This window comes from Cervus canadensis, chromosome 18, assembly GCF_019320065.1.
Source record: "Cervus canadensis isolate Bull #8, Minnesota chromosome 18, ASM1932006v1, whole genome shotgun sequence".
Lineage (NCBI taxonomy): Eukaryota > Metazoa > Chordata > Mammalia > Artiodactyla > Cervidae > Cervus > Cervus canadensis.
The window spans coordinates 62,447,786-62,455,097 of record NC_057403.1 but is presented as its reverse complement, the minus strand read 5'-3'; positions in this window follow the sequence as shown (position 1 = coordinate 62,455,097).

Below are 7,312 nucleotides of genomic sequence, written 5' to 3'. Positions count from 1 at the left end.
GGGAATATCTTTCCTTTTCTCCTTTGCTTTTTGCTTCTCTTCTTTTCACAGCTATTTGTAAGACCTCCTCAGACAACCATCTTGCCTTTTTGCATTTCTTTTCCATGGGGATGGTCTTGACACCTGTCTCCTGTACAATGTCACGAACCTCCGTCCATAGTTCATCAGGCTCTCTGTCTATCAGATCTAGTCCCTTAAATCTATTTCTCACTTCCACTGTATAGTCCTAAGGGATTTGATTTAGGTCATACCTGAATGGTCTAGTGGTTTTCCCTACTTTCTTCAGTTTAAGTCTGAATTTGGCAATAAGGAGTTCATGATCTGAGCCACAGTCAGCTCCCGGTCTTGTTTTTGCTGTCTGTATAGAGTTTCTCCATCTTTGGCTGCAAAGAATATAATCAGTCTGATTTCAGTATTGACCATCTGGTGATGTCCATGTGTAGAGTCTTCTCTTGTGTTGTTGGAAGAGGGTGTTTGCTATGACCAGTGTGTTCTCTTGGCAAAACTCTATTAGCCTTTGCCCTGCTTCATTCCGTACTCCAAGGCTAAATTTTCCTGTTACTCCAGGTGTTTCTTGATTTCCTACTTTTGCATTCCAGTCCCCTATAATGAAAAGGACATCTTTTTGGGGGGTTAGTTCTAAAAGGTCTTGTAGGTCTTCATAGAACCATTCAACTTCAGCTTCTTCAGCATTACTGGTTGGGGCATAGGCTTGGATTACTGTGATATTGAACGGTTTGCCTTGGAAACGAACAGAGATCATTCTGTCATTTTTGAGATTGCATCCAAGTACTGCATTCGGACTCTTTTGTTGACTGTGATGGCTACTCCATTTCTTCTAAGGGATTCCTGCCCACAGTAGTAGATATAATGGTCATCTGAGTTAAATTCACCCATTCCAGTCCATCTTAGTTCGCTGATTCCTAGAATGTCTACGTTCACTCTTGCCATCTCCTGTTTGACCACTTCCACTTTGCCTTGATTCATGGACCTCACATTCCAGGTTCCTATGCAAAATTGCTCTTTACAGCATCAGACCTTGCTTCTATCACCAGTCACATCCACAACTGGGTATTGTTTTTGCTTTGGTCCATCCCTTCATTCTTTCTGGAGTTATTTCTCCACTGATCTCCAGTAGCATATGGGGCACCTACTGACCTGGGGAGTTCCTCTTTCAGTATCCTATCATTTTGCCTTTTCATACTGTTCATGGGGTTCTCAAGGCAAGAATACTGAAGTGGTTTGCCATTCCCTTCTCCAGTGAACCACATTCCTTCATACCCTCTATTAGACAGTTAATGATCCTGTCTATCTCTATCAATAGAATTGAGCTGGCAATTCCATTGCGGTTTGCCTCAGGGACAGCATCATTCCCCTTAAGGTGCACTGCACGCCAGTATTACACACTGCTTTTCCTTGATGCAGCAATGGGATAGTAAAGCCTGTAAGTCCTCCCAGATGAGATCAAAAGATCTCACTAGTCAGGTAAATTGTTTTGTAAAACCTTCAGGAACCTCAGAAGAAACTTCCACCTTGTTCTCTGCCAAACTTAGATCAGACATTGAGAAAGGTATTGTTCCTCAATTTCCATCAGGAACTTCTCTCAGAGGCAAAACTGTAGGGGCAGTTGGTTGGTAACCTGTATCATTGACTGTGTTAGCTGAGCCAAGGATGGGCCCCTTGGGTAACTCAAGGTACAAAGAAGGGGTTCCTGAATATGGGTGGGGCCTCTTTTCATCCCCAGATGTATCTTCCCTGAGTCAATGGTTCCTCCCAGTAGGCCAGGAGCAGCTCTGGCTCCTCCTTGCAGAGGATTTAACCTTTGGATGGCCCCATAGGGTAGATCAGTGAAAATGTCTTTTGTGTCCTTACTGCATTTATCCCTCTGAGCTACTCACACCTTAAATCCTTTGTGGGTCTCATTGTCTAAATAGAAGGCCATGAAAATTTGAACATATGGAAGCTCACTCCATTTAAATTTCCTTCTACAATATAAATGTAGCTGCAATTTAGTATCATAACACTGGGACTCACTTAGTGGCCAATTTTCTTGGCTTCCTAGCTCATATTGTGGCCAATCGTGATTACAAACCCTAACAAGTTTCTTTGCTTTTAATCCTAGTCGCCCAAATCTTTCCCAATCCTGGAGGATAAGACCCAGGGGGAATATTGGTTGGGACTGACGCCTCCTGACCCATTTCAGACCCAAACCAGAGATGATGTCTCTAACTCCTGTTCTATTCAAAATTTTACCCTTAAGTCAGAATCCACCACACAATTTGGTCAAGATTTGCACTTTGGATTTTAGATGCTATCCCTTCCAAGGGAGTCTCCCAACAGGTTTTTAGTACCCAAAAGTTGTAACAAAGAAACAGCCCGAAGACTTCCCCAAAGGTGTTGACAATGAGCTGGAGGTTGTTTATAAGTTGGGAATAAAGCTTCCACACTTGTAAGGGTTAGAGGGAGGGAATAAAAGCAATCTTCTGGGGTTAACAGAAGAAACAGCAGAAATCAGCAAGAAGAAAAAACTGTAGGAGAAAAACCGCAGAGTCAAAGAAAACTGTGTAATTCTGTCTTGGACCTGCTGTTGGCCAGTCACAAATAAGCAGACAACAGCAGAGCATTTTCCTCAGTATACGTGGCTCACAGTGTCCCAGGGACCTCTTAGGACCAAGACCTGACTCTCAACCTTTTCTTACCTTATCACTGCCCCATCTGGGTCACCAGTTGAAACCGTTTACCTCAGATTGGTCCTTGAACCCACATGGCTGGGAGTCAAACTCATCCAAAACCCACAGTACCTGGTTTCATGACCTAATGAAGCTCAAGTTCTTGATGTCTCATCACAGAAAGAATTCAGTGAGAGACAAAGTGATAGCTAAGAAGTGGATTTATTCTGATAGAGAAGCACACTCCACAGACAGCGTGGGCCATCGCAGAGGGTGACTGTGGCCGCGAAATGTGGTGAGGTTAGTTTTTATAGGTTGGGTAATTTTATATGCTAATGAGTGGGAGGATTATTGCAACTATTTGGGGGAAGGGGTGGAGATTTCCAAAGAAAGGCAATGCCAAAGAATGTTCAAACTACCAGCAGATGACACCACCCTTATGGAAGAAAGTGAAGAACTAAAAAGCCTCTTGATGAAAGTGAAAGAGGAGAGTGAAAAAGTTGGCTTAAAACTCAACATTCAGAAAACAAAGATCACGGCATCTGGTCCCAGCACTTCATGGCAAATAGATGGGGAAACAGTGGAAACAATGACAGACTTTATTTTTTTGGGCTCCAAAATCACTGCAGATGGTGACTGCAGCCGTGAAATTAAAAGATGCTTGCTCCTTGGAAGAAAAGCTATGACTTACCTAGACAGCATATTAAAAAGCAGAGACATTACTTTGCCAACAAAGGTCCATCTAGTCAAGGCTATGGTTTTTCCAGTAGTCATGTAGGATGTGAGAGTTGGACTATAGAAAAAACTGAGCGCCAAAGAATTTATGCTTTTGAACTGTGGTGTTGGAGAAGCCTCTTGAGAGTCCCTTGGACTGCAAGGAGATCCAACCAGTCAATCCTAAAGGAAATCAGTCCTGAATATTCATTGGAAGGACTAATGCTGAAGCTGAAACTCCAATACTTTGGCTACCTGATGAACTGACTCATTTGAAAAGACCCTGATGCTGGGAAAGATTGAAGGCGGGAGGAGAAGACAGAGGATGAGGTGGTTGGGTAGCATTACCGACACGATGGACATGAGTTTGAGTAGGCTCCGGGAGTCGGTGATGGACAGGGAAGCCTGGCATGGTCCATGGGGTGGCAAAGAGTTGGACATGACTGAGTGACTAAACTGACTGAAATGGAGATTTCCAGGATTTGAGCCACCGCCCACCACTTGGTCTTTTAACCGTGCCATGGAACTGTCATGGCACTTCTGAGTGTGTCATTTCACTTGTTTATTGAGGATTAAGGTCTAGTCTTGTCTGCAATCTTGGTCCCATTTGATTCTAATCGGTTTATGTTGTGTCCTTAGGCTATGTCATCCTTTCAGATGTTGTGCCCTGCCCCTTTCCCTCCTGTTACACAACCATCTCACCCTTTTTTGTCCCCTTCTCCTCCTGCCTTCAATCTTTCCCAGCATCATTGTCTCTTCTAGTGAGTCGGCTCTTCCCATCAGGTGACCAAAAAGTATTGAAGCTTCCGTTTCAGCATCAATACTTTCAATGAATATTCAGGGTTGATTTCCTTTAGGATTGACTGGCTTGATCTCCTTGCTGTCCAAGGGACTCTCAAGAGTCTTCTCCAACACCACAGTTCAAAAAAGCATCAATTCTTCCGTGCTCAGCCTTCTTTATGGTTCAACTTTCACACCCGTAACATGACTGCTGGAAAAACCAAAGCTTTGACTAGACAGACCTTTTTGGCAGTTATGTCTCTACTTTTTAATATACTGTCTAGGTTTGTCATAGCTTTTCTTCAAAGGAGCAAGAGTCTTTTGTTTATTTACTTATTTTTTGCAAGTGTCTTTTAATTTCATGGCAGCAGTCACCATCTGCAGTGATTTTGAAGCCCAAGAAAATAAAATCTGTCACTGCTTCCATTTTTTCCACTTCTATTTGCCATGAATTGATGCCATGATCTTTGTTTTTTGAATGCTGAGTTTTAAGCTAGCTTTATCACTCTCCTCTTTCACTGTCATCAAGAAGCTCTTTAGTTCCTCTTTGCTTTCTGCCATAAGGGTGGTGTCATCTTACTGATAATTCTCCTAGCAATCTTGATTCCAGCTTGTGCTTCATCCAGTTGGGCATTTCATGTGATGTACTGGGCATATAAGTTAAATAAGGGTGAGAATATATAGCCTTAATGTACTCCGTTCCCAATTTCGAACTAGTCTGTTGTTCCCTGTCTGGTTCTTTTTTTCTTTTTTTTTCAGTTCTACCACTTTATTGCTACCAACCCATCTCCCTCCACCCTCGTGTGCACATGCTCAGTCATGCAACCCCATGGACTGCAGCCCGCCAGGCTCCTCTGTCCATGGACTTTTCCAGGCAAGAATATTGGAATGGGTTGCCATTTCCTTCTCCAGGCCCTGTTCGGTTCTAACTGTTGTTTCTTGACTTGCATACAGATTTCTCAGGAGGCTGGTAAGGTGCTCTGGTATTCCCATCTCTTTTAGAATTTTCCACAGTTTGTTGTGATCCACACAGTCAAAGGCTTTAGCATAGTCAATGAAGCAGAAGTAGATGTCCGCTGAACGAGTGATTAGCAAATAGTCTGGTATAGCTATAACTTAAGGCAGGATGTAACAAAAAGTACAGCTAGAAAAGCTGAAAAGGGCTCATTAGGAAGGGACCTGCTTAGACTTTGAAGTTTTATTTTGGATAGACAAAGAGATTCCGAACTTCTCTGTCTGTCTGTCGACATGTAACTTGGTAATTCCTTTCCCACTAAAACCAGTAGGACTGCCCCTGCCAAAACATTTCTGAAACCCTCCCCAACTCCCACCTCTTTAGTTTATTTTTGTCTAGTTCTAAAAATCTGCTTGTCATAGGTTTTAGGTACAGAAAGTACTTTGGGTTTCAAGTCCTCGGTGCTCTGTTTTCCCAATGTTTGCTTTCCTAAACGTGAAAAAGGCCAGGAAGAATTTTTAGAGAGGGACCGTGAGCCCCTTCCTAGCTATCTCCTCAAGCCTTCTTTCCACCTCCCACCCATGGTGTGACCAGGAAAGAGTAGGGTCTCTGGAGAGAAGTCCAGAGCTCTCTGCTTGCTTCTTCACTACTGTGCTCCCCCGAGATCTGCATTTGAAGGTCCAGTCTGGGTTAGAGATGGAAGAGCACTGGGAATCCCTTGTTAGGCAGATCCCAACTTGCTGACCAGGCTGCAGGGCCCTTATCACCAAACAATGTCTTTTCAGAAGGTCACTTGCTAGCCACACCACAGGAAGGCAGGGTATAATGTGGCCAACCCTGAAATCCAGGACTCTGGCTGGCTCTTATCAGCAACTCTCCTTGCAAGTTTGAGCACAATCCTTTATCTTCCCGGTCCCCTGCTTCCTCTTCTGCAGAATGTGGAGTTAGCTGACCCCTCAGTCTCTCTATATCTGGGAAGCTTGGAACCCTGCCCTGAAGTCTACCAGTAATTTTCCTCTCTTCATCAACCAACAAATATCTGTGGATGTGCCCACATGCTCTGGCTCCTTACTACATACATTTGGTTGATCATTACCCTGGTTTTCTCTCTTTACGTTTTCTCTTTTCAAGTAAAACGAATAAAAAACTAAAGAGCTATGAGAGGGGACTTAACTGGCAGTCCAGTGGTTAGGTCTCCAGGCTTCCAGTGTGAGGGATGTGGGTTCCATCCCTGGTTGGGGAACTGAGATCCTGCATGCTGCAGGGTGTGGCCAAAAAAACCCCCAACAAAATAAAACAAACAATGCCAATAACAAACAAACAAACAAAACCAAACCAGGAGCTATGAGAGGGCTGACAGGATGTTTCTTACTTGGAAACACTTGTCATCTCCTAGAAGCCATGGGAGGTCATCCCCAGCCTGGCTACTTTCCAGGAATAGGCCCTAACAAGACTTTTCCTTTATTTTCTGAACCTTCAACTCCCAGACTTACATTCTTCCAGGTGATGTTCCAAACTGGGGTTTTGCGTCACTGTTACACACTCACATTGCAAAGGCAAATAAATGGCTTTGGCAATGCTGATTTGTAACAAAAAAAATTGAGATATAGTTGATTTACATATTTTAAAAGTTTGAGGTGTACAGCATAGTGATTCACAATTTTTAAAAATTATGCCCCATTTATAGTTATTATAAAATATTGATTACAGGCAATGCTGATTTTGTCAGCTCTTTCTCCTGACTGTTCCGGTAGGTGGGTCAGTGATTTATTAATCCTGGTTCACAGCTGGCAGAGAACCAGGAAACAGTTCCCTCAGTGTCAGTGAGAACGTGAAGATAAAAAATAAAATAGAGGGTTCTCGTCTAGCTGGAGCCATTTTTGCATATGGTATCCTTGCATCAAGTGTGTCCAGAATGACTTGCCACCTCTCCCCAGAGCTATTAACTGTAAATCAAGAACCCACAGGAGAGACTTGGAGCAAAACACATACTGGATTCTTGATGCAACAAATGACAAAATGAAACTAATCTGAGGCTGCAGGTTTTGGTGGATGCTTCTTGCTATGGCATGAGTCACTCTCTCTAAGATGTAAAGGACAGAATCAAGCTACTGAATGAAGAACTTTCCTTGCTCTATATCTTAATATTTTTATTTCAGGGGGAAATTTGTCATCTGAATAAATGCGCGAGGAG